Consider the following 19116-nt stretch of genomic DNA (forward strand, 5'->3'; position numbering starts at 1 on the left):
AGGAGGCTGCCGGCTCCTGCCCTCTGCTACGATGTTCCTGGGCTGTAGGGGAAAGAGATCGTATGATTTTTTTTTGAGTGCTTCGCAAGACGTCAATCAAAACAAGTCAACTTATTTCTTTCTCAGGCGTTAAAACTAGTTTTATGATCCGGAGGAGATTCATTTCTTACAGCATCTCTGTGTCTTTCATAGGTGGGAGTAGGGCAGAGGTGAATCCGTTTCACCTTCATCATCCTTTAGAAATTTTCCATAAGCTATTCCTCACAGCGAAGGATTCATTTTTGTATACTTCCCACCTTACATCAGGTTTTCGGGTGTTATTTTTCTGCTGGTATCAGGTGCTTCTCTGTGACTTTCCCACTTAAACCGTCAAGAGCATGGAGATATCACTGAAGGCTGAATTTCCCACATTAGAAATTGGCTTAATTAGAGTCCTGGTAGGACAAAATATTCTTCTTCAAGACAAAAAGATTGGTGACAAATCATGCTAATGAAGTATTTAAAAACCTAAGAGAGACAATATTTAAAGGGCTAACAATAAGAGGATGACAGTGGAACAGGGAGTGTACAAATAGCAGGGTTGTATTGCATTTTCAGTTTACATATTGTTTTATATAATTGCAGCATTGTTATTTCATCTATCAGAAAATCACTCGTGCTCCTGCCAGAGCAATTCTAAAGCTCTCTGAGTTCAAGCTAGCCTTATTGTCTTGCTTTTCAAATGTGGTTTGATTTTTCAGTAGTTAGACTCAAGGGATATTTTCTCCCCGGAACAATGAATTGTTTTACTTCTTTCCTAATAATTAAAAAAAAAAAAAAAAGGAAGCAATCTTACTTCACGGCTGCTAACTTCAGTACTGGATGAAGCAAGATGCTGAAGCACAGCCCTGTCTTTGGGCAGATGAGCAGACCTGTTGCAGTGCGTTTGTTGCCTTCGGCCCTTTCACTGCAGAGGAGGAAACGGCATCACGGGCTTAGCAGCTGCAGGGCTCGCCACTGCAGCAGCAGAGCTGGGTTTAGTTGCAGTGTCCTGTGATGAGCTTTGGGCTGCTGAACTTTTCCCAAGGTATTCTCACAGCCCAGTTTTAGAAGTCTAATTGAGGTATGGCCATCAATGTCCGCAGGTAGGTGCTTCCAGATAGTGGGCAAAAGCATCCAAATTCAGTGTTTTAAGGTAGAAATGGCTTATCCTCCTTCCTCAGTTTAGATCCTCCCAAATTATTTCAATGCCTCCTCTCCCTTGCACTTCAGTGGGAGCTACGGACCTGGATCTATCTGAGGAGCTGCGCCTTTGTCAGGGGAGGGTTGTGCCCATAAATTTACTTTCAGCTGAGGCATCAATCTGCCTGAAGAAGTCAACAGCCAAATACTGAAGCTGGCATGAAACACATGACTAGTGGAGCAAAGAAGCAGAAACATTTCTTTGTAGGGAACGCTAATGGAAGATATGAACTCAGTTAAATTCCAGGACTTTTCTTTTCACAAACTTCTTGATTTTAGATCTTAAAAAAGGCATTTTCTTTCCATAATGAAAAACATGCAATATGCAGCTTCCCTTTCCAGATGTGTCACTTGAATTTCCCGAGGAGAATGCGGTTCTCCGTCCCCCCTTTCAGCGGTGTTGCACTTCCGACATTCAATTGCCCCTTCAGAGCAATGATGCTTCTGCTACAATGGGTACAGCTGAGGAAAATTAAGAAGACAGCCCCAAACAATTGCAGAGCATGTGCATAGCATGTGTGGAAGTGGTTGATGCTGTGCGACGTGTGTCCCTGTAAGCCCCCAATCTGTTTCTATCACCGCCCAGCTCTGGGCCCTGCCATATGTCAGTCCCTAGGAGCCGTGTTGACGAGCTACAGATTGTCCCTATAGCATCTCTTTGTGCACAGGAGTTAAGGTTCGGAGAGTCCTGGAGAGGTCCTAGAGTGCCCAAATCCTCTGCTTCCCCCCACTTTACATTCATACCCTCCTGCTGCTGCTCCTCAGCCTTTGGAGGCCATCACCCAGGGCAGAGCTCAGGCCCAGTTAGGGTCTCTGCTGCTCTTCACCCTTGCTATGGCCTCAGTGCACCAATGTTCTCCATGCCTAAAGCTACATGCGTTTTACTCGGCAGAATCAGTCTGCTAGGAGCCATCATCCAGGTCCTGGGCATCACAAATGCCTAACGCAAAGCAAGAAGGCAGTTGCTCAAAAGATTACGGGGTGGCTTCACTCTCAGGTCATCTGCAGCAATGCCGCTGAATAGTGCAATGAGAATCACTGGTCTTTAGCTAAACTCTGGGGAGCTGGGACACTGTGCCTTCCTTTCAGCAAAATGTGAGGAGAGGTGAACCATGTATCATGCAAAAATTAATTGTGCCTTCTGACTGCTGGTCTTTGGAAAGTGCCTGCACAGTGTGAGTGTTCAGCAGCTGCAGGCAGCCAGCTGCAATGGAGCCGTTATTATTATTATTATTAGATAACTGCAGCGCTATAAGACAATCTGTTCTTCACTTCTGCTGAGCAGCCACTGTTTGGAATGTAAGCAGAATGTTATGGCAATCAATACATTAGGGGGCCTTTCCATTAAGTGATGAGTGAAACCAAAGGAGGAAATTATGCTTTGTACTAAAAATCCATTTAGCCATTAGATCACAGTATCGAAAGCATAAAGGAAGGGTTATTTTAGCTTTCAGCTGGCCAGAAAATGCCAGTTGGAAGACAACAGGAGGCTCCCTTTCACAATGTAAGAGCCCTTTCTTCCCTGGATGAAGGGAGCATTTCTGGCTGTGGCCTCCTGCTGCTTGTATGTGTTTCATTCTTCTTATTCTGGACTGAAATGCTCCTGTCAAAAGGTGGAAAACAAATCTAATTGCACATGACATAAATAAAGTCTTGCTGTATATCAGCGCAGTATTTATCTGGAATAATTTTGGAGTTATTATTTTGTCGCTTTTGCTGTAGCCTAAAGCAATTTCCTTGCAACAGCCAAGTCCCATCCTTGCACAAAGCACACCATTGATAGGGAAAATTAATATCATACCAATCACTGATAGTCAAAAGGATAAATAACATGTCACAGGCCATGGTACAGATCACGTCTGGGTCTGACCTGCTCCAGCCCCGGTGCTAGACCCGAGCACGTGGGAATGCAGACACTGATATCTGCTGTCTGAGTGCTGCTGCAGTTTGCACTATTATAGCACAAGTGAAAAATGAGAGATGCAGAGGTTAAAGGCTGCCTGCAGGGCAGCGCACTGGGGATTCAACCTTATTACCTGGGCTGGGGATCCATGTGCTTTGCTGTCCCCGTCAGCTCCCACCACTCACTTTGTGCCTCAAGGATCCAAATTACCTGGCAGCCCCTGGGGCAACACCTCTCCGGCTCCTGTGCCATAGCCCCCACCCAGCAGCAGTTCTTGACCTGCCTTTGAGCAACACATGCTTAAAAAGCAGCACTTAGGCTGGAATCAGGCTTGAGGAACGCTGTGGTTTTGGGGTGGAGAATCATCAATTTTTTATTATTTTTGTAAAGGACAATGGGTGTTTGGTATAGCTCTTCGCACAATCTTTGGCTCTGGACTTAGCATGAATTCCTCTCCAAGCCACCCACCTACGCAAATCTCTGATGCCAGAATGCATTTATGTGAGGATATTTAGTCTACAGGACAGAGCTGCACAGTGTAAGCCTTAATCTAGAAGCAGGGTGATTTAACTGAGGACTAATTAAATTTCTTTTGGAGTTGCAATACCTGACAGCAATTATGGACCCAGTGTAAGACTTCCAAGCAAAAGCTTTCAGTGATGTGGAAATATTTCCCAGTATGTTTTTGAAATTGCGCCGTTCCTGAAGGCTGTGTTGTTTGTGTGAGGTTTTCTTCACTTGCTCATCTTGTAACAGAGCACTGGATGCCTAGCTCATGAGTCTGCCCTGAAAAATCTGAGAGCTGATCGGTGCCAGCATGAAGATTTCAACAGGGGCTGAGATGACTCACATCAGAGTCTTCTCTCAAGCTCTCTTAGTCACTAATGTGTTTCCTAACATAAAGATATTACATGTTTAGTATTCAATACATACTGGCACCGCGGGTTCTTGGTTTAAACTGTAACCATTTATACTCAGCATATTGTACTGTCTGCTTTGTTGCCCCCAGTGTCCTTCAGGTGAAAGAAGGGACCATCTATTGCTCTCTGGGGAGCTGGTCCACAGGGTAGGAGCGGAACAGCAGGTCCCCATACACCTAATCTCATGTGCCTGAGGTACCCCCAGCCCCCTGAACTCAGCAGGAGGGACCCACCAAGACCGGTGGTCCTCACCTCCACCACACTCTTCCAAGTTTGCTGCCCATCATGTCAGGAGCTCATCCTGTTTCACACACTCATGAGAGTGCTCCTTCTCCACAGCAGCGTCGCTAGGACTAATTGAGTAATGATGTTGCTGGAGTGTGTTTCTCTTCCCCCAAACCAACTAAACAATCATTGCTTTTCATTGCCACAGTCTGGAACCACCACCACATCCCTCCACTGACTGTGGTTTTGGCAGTTGAGAGACTTTTCGTTTGTTTTTAAACATAGCACCTCCTTTTTTTCCTCCTACCTCTCTTCCATTGCCGTGTTCTAGCTGCCAGAATCAATGAGTTAATTCAAGGGCAGCCATTTAATTGAGAGAGCTGTTTGCAAGGTGAAGCTTTCAGTCATCATTCATGGAAAGGGAAGGATTCCCATGGCAGTGAAACAGAAAAACTTGGGGTCTGGCAGACTGATGATGTAGCTCCAGACAGGAATCTGTTTGTTTGTTTGTTTTTAATAAAATCCCTTCCCTCCTCCTTGCATGTATCAGTAAGACCATAATCAGGTTTTGCAGCAAAACATTTCCGTCATTTTTTTGTCAGAATTTCGGGTGCAGCTCCAGTGTCACAGAGCATCTGTGCGACCTGCTCCCTCACAACTGTCTGAACAAGTTGGGCATCCTCTGTGCTTTGTAAGATTTCCAGACCTCCAAGCCTACTCTGTATGATTTTTGCACTCTCTCAGCCTGTCCCAACTGGCATCAGAAAGTTTTCCCAGGGGCAGCAGGTAGCATGAAACAGTTGAGCTGTGTCTGGTCATGCTTCAACTCCACCTACCCCACAAAGAGTCTAACCCACACTGGTTTTGCAAAAGACCCAGCTTTTTAAAGGAATCTTTTACTAATGAGTTCATTCACCTCAATAGAAACTACTCCGCAGAGCTGGGCACTAGCTTTTATCTGTCCTTTGAGCCCACCAGCAAAGCACACAATCACTCCCAAAGCAAACACATTCCAGCGTGGCTACCAGCAGATGAAATAGCAGACTCTGTTGGCATGGATGAGGTTATTGCTTGAGAAAAAATTGCAGGATTGGACCCCTAAGGAGTGAAAGCTGAGTAGAAGACGGAGCTGACAGGATGTTATGTGTACTCTGCAATTCCACTGTGTCCACTACCCGCTACATGGCCTGCTAACATCTCGCCCTTGTTTTTTTATGAAACTATCCGTATGTTTTCAGCTCAGAAATAGATTTCTTTTGAAGTTTAAAAGCAGTTATGTCATAGCTGAAACAGCTGTTCAACAACCACCCAAGCAAGAGGCAGTTCACTGTGCTGCCTTTTCAGTGCTGAGCTGGCTTTGTGCATCTGCGTGTCCCAGCACAGAAGAGAAGCATGAGGAAGCATGACTGGATGAAACAGTACTTCAGAGAATGCCTGTGGACGGGTTTAAGCTCCACAACAGGTCACTGTCTGAAAGCTGGTGCATAGTGGACATTGCCTGTCTGTGCCGCCCTGTGGTCAGTGGAGACAGACCAGACGTGGGCTCTCCCCCACTGCTTAGAGGCCTCTTTCAAGGTGGGAAGAGCTGGCGCATTTGACCATTCCACGGATTTCAGAACATTGTTTCAACACAAGCGTGCAACCCTCAAACCTCTGCATTCAGGGAATTTAGGATGAGGTTTCTGCTATTTCCCCACCACTGCTGGCCCAGGGCTCTTGCCTTGCTAGTGTTAGCCATGGCATGGGCTGAGCAACCCTAATGAGGACACCAGGATAGTGTGGCCATCCATAGCCCTTCACACGGCTCCCCAGAAAGCTCAGTCCCAAAGCACAGAGACCTCAGAGTAGAACAAGACCCTTATAGAGATCTTCTACAGCTTGTAGATCCCCATTGCAACTCACCACTGTCGTGGTTTAACCCCAGCCAGCAACTAAGCACCACGCAGCCGCTTCCCCCTTCCCCCTCCCAGTGGGGTGAGGACGAGGAAAGAGGGGAAAAAAAAAAAAAAAAGTAAAACTTGTGGGTTGAGATAAGAACAGTTTAATAACTAAAGTAAAATATAATACTAACAATAGTAATAATGAAATATAATAATAATAATAGTAATGAAAAGGAATATAACAAAAAAGGAGGGGGAGGAAGGGAAAAAAACCCCAAACAAACAAACAAAAAAAACCCCACCAGTGATGCACAATGCAATTGCTCACCACCCGCTGACCGATGCCCAGTTAGTTCCCGAGCCACGATCCGCGCCGCCCGGCCAGCTCCCCCCTGTTTATATACTGGGCATGACGTTCCATGGTATGGAATACCCCTTTGGCTAGTTCGGGTCAGCTGCCCCGGCTCTGCTCCCTCCCAGCTTCTTGCACACCTGCTTGCTGGCAGAGCATGGGAAACTGAAAAGTCCTTGGCTGAAGATAAGCGCTACTTAGCAACAACTAAAACATCAGAGTGTTATCAGCATCATTCTCACACTAAATCCAAAACACAGCACTGTACCAGCTACTAAGAAGAAAATTAACTCTGTCCCAGCCGAAACCAGGACAACCACCCACTGGTGCCACACCAGGCTTCATTTCCTGATGAGAGGCTGGTACCTGGGCTGCCTTTGCACAAGTCAGGCAGTCTTTTTGGTACCTGTAGCACATGTTAGCAGCACCTTGTAACTTCACCCAATGTGACGCTCTAAGCGTGACTTCAGACTACTGTTGTGGAAGAAATCATGGCCAAAAGAGAGTACAATTTATTGAAATGAAGCTGGAGATGGTGCCTCATTTCTCCTAATAAAGAGAACAGAGGGCTGCAGACATCTTCATCTTCAAACACTGGGTCTTACTCATGAACCCTGTTTTTCAAAACAAACCACAAGCTGATGACCTCTGGCATGTGGTGTGCGTGCCACAAGATGTGAATAACAGCATAAATACGTTCCTGTCAGCCTGCTTATGGCCATTTCTCATAATATCTTGGAACAGCACAGAAGACCACACTGAATATGAAGTTTCCATGATTAACCAATGATCTCCAGTGCTGTGATTATGGTTTAACCAAAGATTATTACTTTGTGCAGCCCAGCACTTCAGCATCATCATCATCAAATTATCACATTGCAATGACATTTTGCTCCACACAGTGATTGCATTCAAGATGTTTGCCAAGAGAGAGAACTGAGTTGAGGTCTTCAGCAGTCTGAAGTATGGGAGGATTACAAGAACTTTGATTTAGATAGAGCCCATCTATTAGCAATTATTCTTAATAACAGGACTTATAAGCTCAGAAGGAAGGAGTACTTAAAAGGCCCTAGTTATAGAGGCCCGTACAAAAGCTAAGCAAAGTGCAATTCCTGGCCTCAAAACCAGGATGAACAGGGGAATGATGCTGCTAGGAGAGAGGGGAGGTGCAAGTCAACAATGAAACTATAATATCAACAGTGTAAGCAACATTTTCATCTAGAGTAGAAATGGTGATTTTTCCATTCACTGACATTTAAACACTTCTGCTGTTTATCAGTGACAGATGTATTATTATTTTGGCACTTAAAAATTAAAAACAAAATTGAAAATTGGGTTGTTTCATGTAAGGCTATTTATTTTGTACAAAGCCAAACCATGTTGCTTTTTTTCATTCTGAACTTATAGCATGAAAGCACATTGTAACTAGAAGTCATTCCAAGCCAAAGTTAAAAACTACACATTTCTGTCTCATAGTGGACCATTCTGAGTTTGCCTGATATATATATTTTTAATAAAAATGTCAGCCAAGGTTGGGGGCATTCACCGAATGTCTCAGCATCACTCAGTCCTGCAATTCTGACCAAAATATGTTATGTGGACGATGACAGTGGGCTCTAATTCTAGGAAACGGTAAATTTTGACATGGTCAAGCTCTGGGCAGATCCTGCAGTGGAAGTGTTTTAGGTGGAGATTACAGCTCATTTTGCACCTTGTCCAATTCCTAGCTTGCCTGGCAAGTTCTGCCATAACACATCGCTGCCACGTCAGAGATATTTTGCATGGTCACAGCAAACAGTGGAGCTGCACAAACATTGAATACAAAAGTCAGCCATTGTTGAGTTTTGGTTTTGTTTTTTTTTTAAATGATTTTGAAGTTGGTCACCCTTCATAGGAGACAAACTGAAATGCCTTTGCAAACATTACACATATAACTGCATTCTCAGGGCAGAAGCTGGCTGAGACCAAGCACAACAGCATCTGTTAAAATAGCTGACAACAAGTTGCATAAGCTAGAAATATTTCTCTAAGGGAAGAGTCAGTCTGGGTGGCACCATTGAAGGAAGCAAGCTTGGGTGACAGCTTTCAGACAGTGCATGGTACATGAACTGAATCCCACTTTGTATGTTTTTGAGGAGAGAAAATGAGCAGGCAGTGGACTACATGCATTAGCTTCATGCTTTTTAAAGAATTTCATCTCATGTGGTTGGAGAAACCCATAATCCTGCAACGCTTGAGTGAACATTGTGACAGGAACCAGTCCCTGGTTGAACCACTTGACTGGTATTACACAGAAAGACCACTCCAGAGCTGAACTGTCAGGTCAATCTTGTCTAAGAAAAGATTTTTAAGACATTTATTTTTTGTTCTAATCCTCTAGGTTATTCCTAAGTTTATTCTTTTGGGCAAATTTCACATATTCTGCTTTTATGGAAACAGCTTCTTTAAACACTAAATGAAAATGATGCCCTTTGGAGCTTTTAATTCACTGTCTTTGCAGTAATTCGTGCCAAAAAAAGGAGGCAGGGGAGCCCTTATAAAGCTCTATTAATTGAAATAAATGAGCCATGCTTCTGAGAACAGTGTACCATAGAGGAAGGGCTGCCTTTTGAATCCTGCTCTCATAGCTCTCCCTTGTGATTTCAGGCATGTCATAAAATCCACTGTCCACCTCATTTTGCCACCTTATTAAGATGGGGCTGAGGTTGTTCTTTACCTGACACCTCCGAGTGTCGTGAAGTCTCAGTGCTTCAGAAGTACTTGGAGGAACTGGAGTTTTATTTTGAAAACCATAGCAAGTGCTAGCCTTTCCCAAAGAGTGGCATTTATGAGCATACTTTCATTAGTCCCTTAGTTTTTTCTTTTTTGTTTTGAGTCTGGAAAAATGTGTTGAAAATAATTTCACTGGGGCCTCTGGGAGAAATCCAGTTTCTTGCAGAGTGGGAGCCCTAGGAGGTCGCGGAGTGGCGAGGTCAGCTCCCTGAATCCACCAGACAGCAATGTAAAGCCCCCCACTGGCTTTACACTGGACCCAAAGCTCCCCACTGGCTTTAGGTTGGACCCAAACACCTGACTTTTTCCCAACTCTTTCATTTGTATGTTCAGGCTCAGAGAAAGGGGAAGGTGAGAAGGGCACACAGAGAAGTATATGTCTGCTCCCTTCCTCCTCTCCTTCTCCCCAAAGATCATTTCCATCCATCCAACTTTTTTCCCAGATATGGTATCATTTGCTTCTGTGACTAATCTCTGGGCAGGAGAGAAAAATTATTTTGAAAGTTCAAGAGAAACATAAGCCAGCACATTTATGAGTGTTTTTCTCCTCTTCCCTGCCTCTGAATGACTAGAGTTTTATTATTCTTCTTGACTGCATGCTGAGATACGTACTTTCCTTTCAAGCAGAGCCTGTTGCTGGCAGCAGGCTACAGAGGCTCCAAACCTGGTATACACTTATGTCTGAGTCTTCCATTAACACCAATTCTTTAGCCTTTTTTCCCCTCCCTTAGTGTTAATGCTTTTGGATAAAGATGGTCCAGGAAGGTTGAGGTTTCAAGGAAAGTTAAGGTAAGTAAAGTATTATGAAGAGAAACCAACCAGGTCTCGGAATTTTACTCTCTCCACATGCATCATGATCTCACTTCACATGTCTTTTTACAGGCCTGCTCAGCCACAGGGAAAGCCCAGGTGTTGGTGTGTCATCATTAAACCTGCAGCGATGGGGAATCAAGGCTTATCTCTAGTCCCAGGCTCTGCATAAAGAAATGTCTCCGTCTGCCTTCCCTCATGGACTCAGTAGTGGCAGATCAGACTCAATGCACATGGCCACAAACAGGGTCAATAAAAAATGTTTGGTTCTTCATGAACTGCTTGCATTTCCCTTGGAGGAAAAGGCAGCAGCAGGATAAAGTCATTGTGTGGGTTGGATGCTGCCCTCAGGGCCACGCTTGGCCCATGCACAGCCAGAGAACACAACCAGCATTGTCCATCGTACAACCACACAACCGCCACCATTGTGTTTGGAGTGCATACATTATCTGAACTAATGTGTTTTCAAGAGGACCCTTCTGGTTGAGAGATGATATCACAGACTCTGTGTCCACTTTTGGTCTGGACTATTGCTAAGAGAAAAACAACTCTTGGCAAATTCCTCGAAGTGCTTGCTTCCTACAGTTTGGATGAAGACAGTTTGTTCAAGAAAGATGGGTAGGTGTGAGTTCCTTTCTCTTCCCCTTTTGAGAATTATTTTTGCCAGGGCAAAATAGAAGATAATAATGCTCCCATTAAAAATGAGGTGAATGCTCAGGCTAACTTAAGTGGGTGGAAAGGACTTCACACAGGATGAAGCTGGGGACAAACCTACCCTTGCCAAGACAAACAGCTGCAGAGATCTCTGGAAAGAAAAAGGGCCCTACTGCACTGCTGTTCAAATAATTCAGCTGCATAGCGCTAGTTGGGGCTATGTATCCATCACGTTATAATTAAAACCAATGGCTTTCATATGAAGAAAGAAAAGGTGCATCATAAGTCACGCAAAAGGACTGGAGAACTGATATCGTTAGGACAACAAACTGATATTCCTTAGGACAACAAAGATATGGGACCTGTGCAAATGAAAGCAGAAAGCTCCCACTTTCCTTCCTACATCTGTCTTTCATTTGCTTTGCCTCTATCTGCCTGTTGTTGATGTTTTCTCACATTATCTTGGTCCCTTTGTTCAAACCGCATTTCATTCCAAGAAGGCAGGGAGCTCCAGGTGTGAATGAGGGCTGTTAGCACGAACTCACTGTCGCGGTTATTATTGTTATCATTCCTCTGAAAATCAGCTTGATGGAGGTTTGGCTCTGTGTAATTTGCTCTGTTGTTTTAACCGTATCCTTGTTAAATGTGGAAAATGGAATGAAGTGCAGTGCTTCGGATGACGGTTTGCACCCAAAGGTGCAACCTAACGTAATGAAGTGCTGGCGTGCTGTGGAGCACGGTGTTTGGGACTGCGGGATTGGGACCTGCTGCTCAGGTGAATCAGGTGTTCAGGACCTAATGCAAAGCCCGGGTCTGTCAGTGGAAGGCTTTTGACTGGACGTTGGCTCAAACTCTCACCAAAGCTGCACGCATCGTGCGGTTTACCAGGTGTTAAACCTATGGAGAGGGCAGAGTGGTTTGTTAGGTATACAGGCTGTTATGTAGGCACAGGTTAACTCAGAGATGTACCTGAGATGGGATTTTGAGTCCTGACTCATTTTTTTACAACTGCAAACGTATGGTGACAATGCCAGGACCCTGGCCTTAAGGTCTGTCCCATCATCCTGAAGTCCTGGCGCTTGAACCTCACACAGCAGTGCTCTTGAGACATTCTTGTGCTGACACAAAGAGCATCCTTAGGTGCATGAGATGGCACGGGCTGGTGTAGGTATAGCACACGTGGCTGCCATGCACCTTTTTATCCCAGCCTGCGCATGTTTGCACTGCGGTTACTATCTGCCCTTCCAAAACCCAATACCTGAAACTCACTCACTAAATATACAGGGAGAGATTAAAAAGCTCTTCTTTGTAGTGGGAGAAACTGTATGCTAAAAAAACTAATACAGAATTTGTATATGCTCAATAAAGTTTCAGTGTTTTATATTTTAAGACCCCAGTGAAATTAAGTACTCATATTCCCACCATCCAGCTATTTAGCAATCTAAACACATACTATTTTTTCCATTACTATTGTTTCCATTACTGGCAGTAGATTTGTGGGTGTCTGGTTATTTTTGTCTTTGGACATCCCTTGTCCAAACTTTTGGAGTTCCTCTGGCTCCACCTGTACATCCATCTGGGCCCTGATCTTTTAATATATTTCTCAGTGGTCCCCTCTGCTCCAGTTGAGCCCATGGAGATGCTATGGAGCTCCTTGCGTGGCTGTGTTTGTTAGATGGGCACATCTTTGGGATGAGTCTGGAGCACAGACTGCCATAACTTTAAGCTAAACTCCAGCTTTCCCCCAGCTTGGTACGTCATGTTCAGTCCCTCCACAAATCAGGTGCAGTAGGAACAGCTCTGCCCTGATTCAGTGGTGACACAAGCAATGATGTGTTTTGCCTGTAAGTCATACCGTAGCCTCATTTCTAAAGTGATGATGGTTATGTGATCACCGTATGCTGGAACTGCCCCTTGGCTAGCAATTTTTGAAAAGGCAAAAGGTCTCCTGAGTATTTTTCCCCCATTTAAATGCTCATCAGGAGGAGAGGACCAACAACACTCTGAATTTTAATTTAAGCTCAAACCAGTTAAACTAAAAATAAATAAATAAATAAGTAAACAAACAAATATGGCAGCAGACTGTGGTTGGGTACTTCTGCATTGAGCTTCTCTGCAGAAGCCATCCATGCTTAGCCGGGACCAAAGATGGGCGCAGGACAGTGGTGCAAACCTCCACTCAGGGACATCTGCCTGTGGTCCACAGGCCCTTGGGGATCCTTGGCCTCATTCTGCAGTTTGCAATAGACTAAGAAAAGGTGTTATATACATTACAAGTACAGCCAGGGGTCTGCACTCCCAGTGGAAAATACTAGAAGGTCACAAGCTGAAACAACTGGAAACCACTGAGCAGACTGAAACATGGAGAGCACGCAGAGGCTTCATTTAGCTAAATACTCCTTCCAACCCACTCAGCGTGGGGAGCACTTGTGGGTGGCACTCAGGCAGTTTGGGAACTGGAAAGCACTGATCCAAAAAGGAGATAGGCTACTGGATGGCAACACAGATACTAAAGCTATTGCACAAGAAACCCAGTCTTCTGCCCTGAACTTTTCTCATCACAGCTTCCTCTCTTTCTGGTGCAAATCTATAAACAGGAAAATCTCGTTAGAGTAAAAAGCTGCAATTACAGTCTAGGAGTACAGAGAGAGGCCAAGGGAAGGAGAAGCTTAAGCAAAAGGCACCACTGAGCCAGTATCTGGCTCTGCTGGCTGAACTTTTATATCGTTTTCAGGCCTGTGGCTGAACAGGACCCTAAAGAGCAAAAGGACTTGGCAGTCTGGGACTGGCCAGGGCCAGGGATAGCAGACAGTGCAAGACTGGTCAGGGCAGGGAGCGTGGGGGTAGGGTTAAGACCGTGGCTGGACCACATGGATTCTCCAGAGTGGCTGTGAGTCCAAAGATAGAGATGGCAAGCAGCTTTGACTGTCTGGTATTTCAATAGATGGGCTCTTTTTTAACTATGTTTTTAGAGAGGTTCCCCTCTATGTTGCAACAGCAATTCCTTCCTGTGCCATGGTTAGCTCAGTTCAAACCAGCTCAAGTGTTTATACCTCCCACTGCATTTCCCATGGTGGATATTTCTAAACAGCTTCACTGGTGGAGTCCTCTCAAAGTAGTGTGTTAAAGAGCAAATGATTTAGCACATAATTAAGAAGCAAACAATGATGCTGTGATCAGCAAGAAGTCTGCAAAGTCAGCTACAAGGCAGGATTTGGATGCAAGAAAGAGGAATACGCCAAGAAAAAATCAGTAAATCTCTGTGTTTCTGTATCTTGGTGCGGAGAGGTAGCTTCTGCTCCATCCCCAACGGAGATACAGTTCCAGGGTTATTTTATTCGCCAGCACCAACAACGGCGGTTCAAAGGACACCAACTGTTTGCACTGGAGAAAAGCGCTTCCTGCAGCCACCAGGAGTGAACGCAGATGCTTCGTCTGGGCTTTTCCACACAGTCCAGCTAGTTTGTGCAGAAGGGCTGGCTTCCCAGCTCTGCTGCCCCTTGCCCCACGTGAGAGGTGATTCTGTGCTTCCCAGAGGCAGCACTTGAGGACTAACAGCAGTGACAGTAACTAATGTCGCTGGTGTAGCTCCATGGCTTGCAATGTTGTTTTACAACCGTAAGCATCCAGGCAAATGGATTTAGTAGTGAGGGAAGGGAGTCGTTAAAAGGGAAGGGCTCAGTTCTGCTTTCACTCAGGCTGACAAAGGTCCACTGACTCTGCAGGAAAATAACATCATCTTGCAGAGGCTGTCAGGGCATTTTCTTGCCTGTCCCTTGCTGTCCGGGAAGGGGAGGTGAATCTGCTTGTGGCACAGCGTTGGGACACTGGTGTTAAGCCTTGCCACATTGGCAAAGCCACTGTCCTTAGCCCTGTGGAGCACTTTCTGGCTGTCCACGCACTCATCCCACTCCACCTCCCAGCTGTGGTTCCCACATGCCCCCGTGTCTGGCCCAAAGGCTGTGGGACTCACCATGTGCTACCCTGGGCAGTGTGCAAATGAGCAGATGTAAGATGTAAAACCTCTCCCTCTGCCTCAGTCTCATCCATATACCAGAGTTTTCCCCCAGAATTCAGGTCAATGTCCTTTAAGATCCCTGCTCCTGCATTCCCCATCCCTCCGCACCCCAAAGAAGGCCTTTGTGGTTTTTTTGTGCTTTCCCACTGAGCCTTTGAAATGGCAGAAGCAAGCATAGCTCCCAGGTCCTGTATCTCCTGTTCAGATCCTTTCCCTCTGCCCAAGCCCCACTCAAAACATGCCATGAGGTTAACCCAGTGGCTTCTCTCGAGTGACACAGATTGGAGGCTGAGGCTGCTCCAGACCTGTTACACACCAGGGGCAGCAACTTCTCACCAATAAAAAGGCACATAGAGAGATTCTCCACATCTCCGCAGGAATGGACTTGACAAAACCAAATCATTTTTTGAGGAACCTTCCCCAGAGTATGATTTCCTCCATCCCATGTTGGTCTCGGGCAAAAGAGAAGTAGCATGCATAAGCTCTACAAACTGAATGTTCCCATTTTTCAGTGATTCCCTAGCTTTTAGTGCAAAGGAAAGAACCTAGACATGCAAGATTCTTGTGCTATGGATTTATAATAACATTTTATTAATATATTATGCTACAAAAATATTTTGACAAAATAATATTAGAAAGCATCTTTTTATTACACTCTTCAAAACAGTTCACGAAAGCAGGAGGCGGAACAGGAAAAAATATTTGAAATACATTTGAATTGAAAACTGACAAATATGCAATTTAAAATTCAGTGTGAGCATGAATCTGCAGGATGGTTAATCATTCCTGTAGAAGAAAAGTATTGACTACTTATTGGAAAGACCTCTCTGCCTTTAGCTAGATTAAGGTGCCGCCTGAAAAACTAGTCACAGGAAAGGTTGCATTTGGGTTGGGACAAAACACACACGCACAACACGCATATGTGCACATATACATACACGCATGTGCCTGCGTGCACACTCACGTACACCCTATGATCTCAAAATTAGGCAATTATTTTTCTGCTTCAGTTAAGTTGAAACAAGCTTAAATTGAAGCTGAACTCTAGCACACTTCGTGGAACATTGATCACTTCAGAGATATGACAAGCCCATATACTTTTTGGATATAATATAGAAATATGGTACTAAGCAAAGTTTGGAATGATAACATTTATGTGGAGATAATAACTTTGGCACTTTGGTTTCTCTAACATAAATATATGATGGGAAATTCCTCCCTAACAGTGGTATATGGTAATGACTGGGTCATATCATTCCACTAATCAATGTACTAAACATAGATTAAGTTCTCCCTCTTTCCATCTCTCTCTCTCCCCACAATTGTATATTGAAGAACTTAGATAAATATACAACTCTGTACCTTGGGTGTTCCTAAATTACAGTGGAGCTTGAAGGAATGGGAAGGGAAGTTCAACAAAGCAGATTTTGACACCTGTATAAAGCATAGTTATCATAAATCATGTTCATCATTTATTGCCAGAAGACGTATTGCATTATTCAACAGCCTGAGGGATTGCAGAGAAACTACATCAGTCATAAAATATAAAATACCTTCTGTCCCAGCTTACTAACTGGTTCTCCAAGTGGCAATGCATGTTAATATAGCATCCGTAGTTAGGTAAGAAAAGCATTAAAACAATGAAAGAGTGGAGGTTAGATCTGCTGCTGGTGGTATGGGATATTTATTCCACCGGGCAAGAGCTTGGCAGATAATTAGCATTTGTTTATAATGTTACAGTTACATATAATGTGAATTGTATTGGTGTCAGTTGTAGCTGAGTTGAAAAGATGAATCATACGAACATTCAGCTTTGGACTCATCCAAAATCATGTCCTTGATTGCTAGACATTGCGTGACTCCCTTGATTGTGTTTCTCAGAGGTAAATAGTATCACCAGTGTTTGCTATTATATATAGCGGGCATGGATATTTTTGTTAAATCCCCTGCTCTTGGAATGTTGTGATTACATGGGAATCTGAGCTTTCCTTTGGAAGAAAGAAAGCAGGCGGCTCCTAGCTTTCTGAGAAATCCACAGAGAAAACTGAAGTCCCATGAAGCTGGAAGTCAGTGTTAGTTCAAGAGCATGTATCAAATCTGATGCACGCTTTTTAAACTCATGGTGAATATAATCATGATCCATTGCAATGGATGTGCATAGGTCTGTGCTAACCAGTATTACTGTATTTTAATTAATACTGGGCTGCTGTAGCTGATTAATAAATAATCCATTTTATCAATCACAGTGAGGGTCTCATTTTCCAGTATTGCTATGCTTACATGCCATGTATTGAAAAAAGTTACCCTAAGTCTTACTTTAGGGTAAGACAACAGAATAAAATAAATGTTTGGTTAGAGAACTGTGCTGAAGCCATTCATGTGGGGTTCCTGAGCTAGGATCTACAGGAAACTACTTAATCTTATATTTACTGTAAGTCCTGTCTTCTCCCTTAACCAGAGAAAGCTCAGATGACCAAGTGAGCTAGATGCTTTTAGGTGGCAGAAGTCAAGTGTGTGGACCCCAAAGCCAGGAGACACCTTGCTTTGACACCTGCACTGCAGTATGACAGACATGGGGCACCAGCGCAAGGGAAATCTGGTGAGCTCCAGTAACATTCATTCATTTCACGGAATTACGGACAAAGCGCCAGGAAATGCAAATACGTTAAAACATACTTTGATATCCAAGCTATTTACATACTGTGATATCCAAACATACCGTGATATCTAAGCTAATGAATATTGAATATTACTGTCCAGTGGAGGAGTGACTCAGAAAAAACCTCACTATTCTGTGCAGTATGATGACAGCTGTGAGTGTGGAGATATCTGCGTGCTCCTAGCATTAAAAAAAGCCCTAGAGGCTTATGGAAAAAGCCACAGGTTGGGAAACTATAGAACTGTAATTTCTAGTCTTGGTCCTGTTGGCGGTTTTCCTTACGGTCTTGGACAAGTTGTTTCTCTTTTCTGCTCTTTTCTCTCTCTTATCTTTATGTGGTCTTGTCTATTTATACTGTAAGTTTTCCAACACCTGGAATTATTTCTGGGATGGTACCACAGAATCATTTCTGGATTCGATCAGATTACAACAAATAAAATTAAATGGGTTTTGGTTCATTGGCTGTTCACTTTTACTATGTAACTTATCATCACCCTTAAGATTTGCCTACCTTATTTCCAGTTCCATTTTTGTAAATAAGACATTATAATTCAGTTCTGATCCTGTCTTGAATACAGCAGGAGAACCAATCATCTTTTAAAATGTATTAAGGTTGAATTTGAAGGTCTGTTAAGCCATTATATTCAAATGAAGGCATTTCTAGGGTAATAGCTCAAATAAAACCGAAATGAAAGTTCTCAAAATATGTTTCCAATATCCAGCCCTGTGCAATAAATATTATGCAAGGTGAATGGCTTCTGTCCAAAAATAACATCTCTAATCTTCTGCTAGCCAAAATACACAATATAAAAGTATGCACAGGGCATGCTTGAAGCTCACATTTGGGGCAAAGCTCAGAGTTTTCCATTCAGCCTTATCAACTGTTGTGCTTGAAAAAAATAGGGGTAGCTTATAGCACTGTCTGCTGTACCCACTTAAATTGACCACAAACCTACACAACCTTCTGTCAAAAATAGAGCAAAGGCTGGAGGTCATGGTGTGCAGTAAGTCAAAAAGAAGTTATCTGTATTCTCCCTGGCCTTTGCAAGGCAATGGGTTGGGATGCATGATGGAAAAGCTCCATATTTCATCATGGTTTCAAATAAAACCATGTAGCCTTTTGTAGTCTAATTATTTTTTAACCTACTTTCCTGAATTAACTGGTATGACGACAAACAAACCGTGAATCCTAAACTCTCTCTCACTGCAGAGACTTGAAGATTGCATGGAATCATCTGCAGTCCTGGAGACCAGACTGTAGGGCTCGTGGGAAACTGACGTGACTGTTTTCACTCAGACTTTTATCAGCATTATTATTATCATTATAATCATCATCATTATCATCTGATATTTTTTCCAAGGTGAAAAAGCACTGCTTTTTTGTAAAGAAAAGTTTGCATTGTATCTTTCTGTTTTTCGAGTCTTCTTTTTTAACAAAGATGTTTTCAACACTTATTTTTAATTTTTGGTTTGTAGACAACTTAGAAAGAAAACCACTATTTCAACCAAAATTAATTTTCTGGTTGAAACCCTTGTATCCAAAGGGATTTTTCATCATGTTTTGTTGGGGAAAAAAAAATCAACATGCCTTATTAAACGTAATAGTTTTTAAGATGGACATGTTTTTTTCCCATAGAAGTTGTTCATTGTGTTCATGAAAAGTAGCTGCTTGGATAGGGAGCAAATTTTTCAGTGAGTGTAA

Source organism: Gymnogyps californianus, chromosome 8 (genome assembly GCF_018139145.2).
Source record: "Gymnogyps californianus isolate 813 chromosome 8, ASM1813914v2, whole genome shotgun sequence".
Lineage (NCBI taxonomy): Eukaryota > Metazoa > Chordata > Aves > Accipitriformes > Cathartidae > Gymnogyps > Gymnogyps californianus.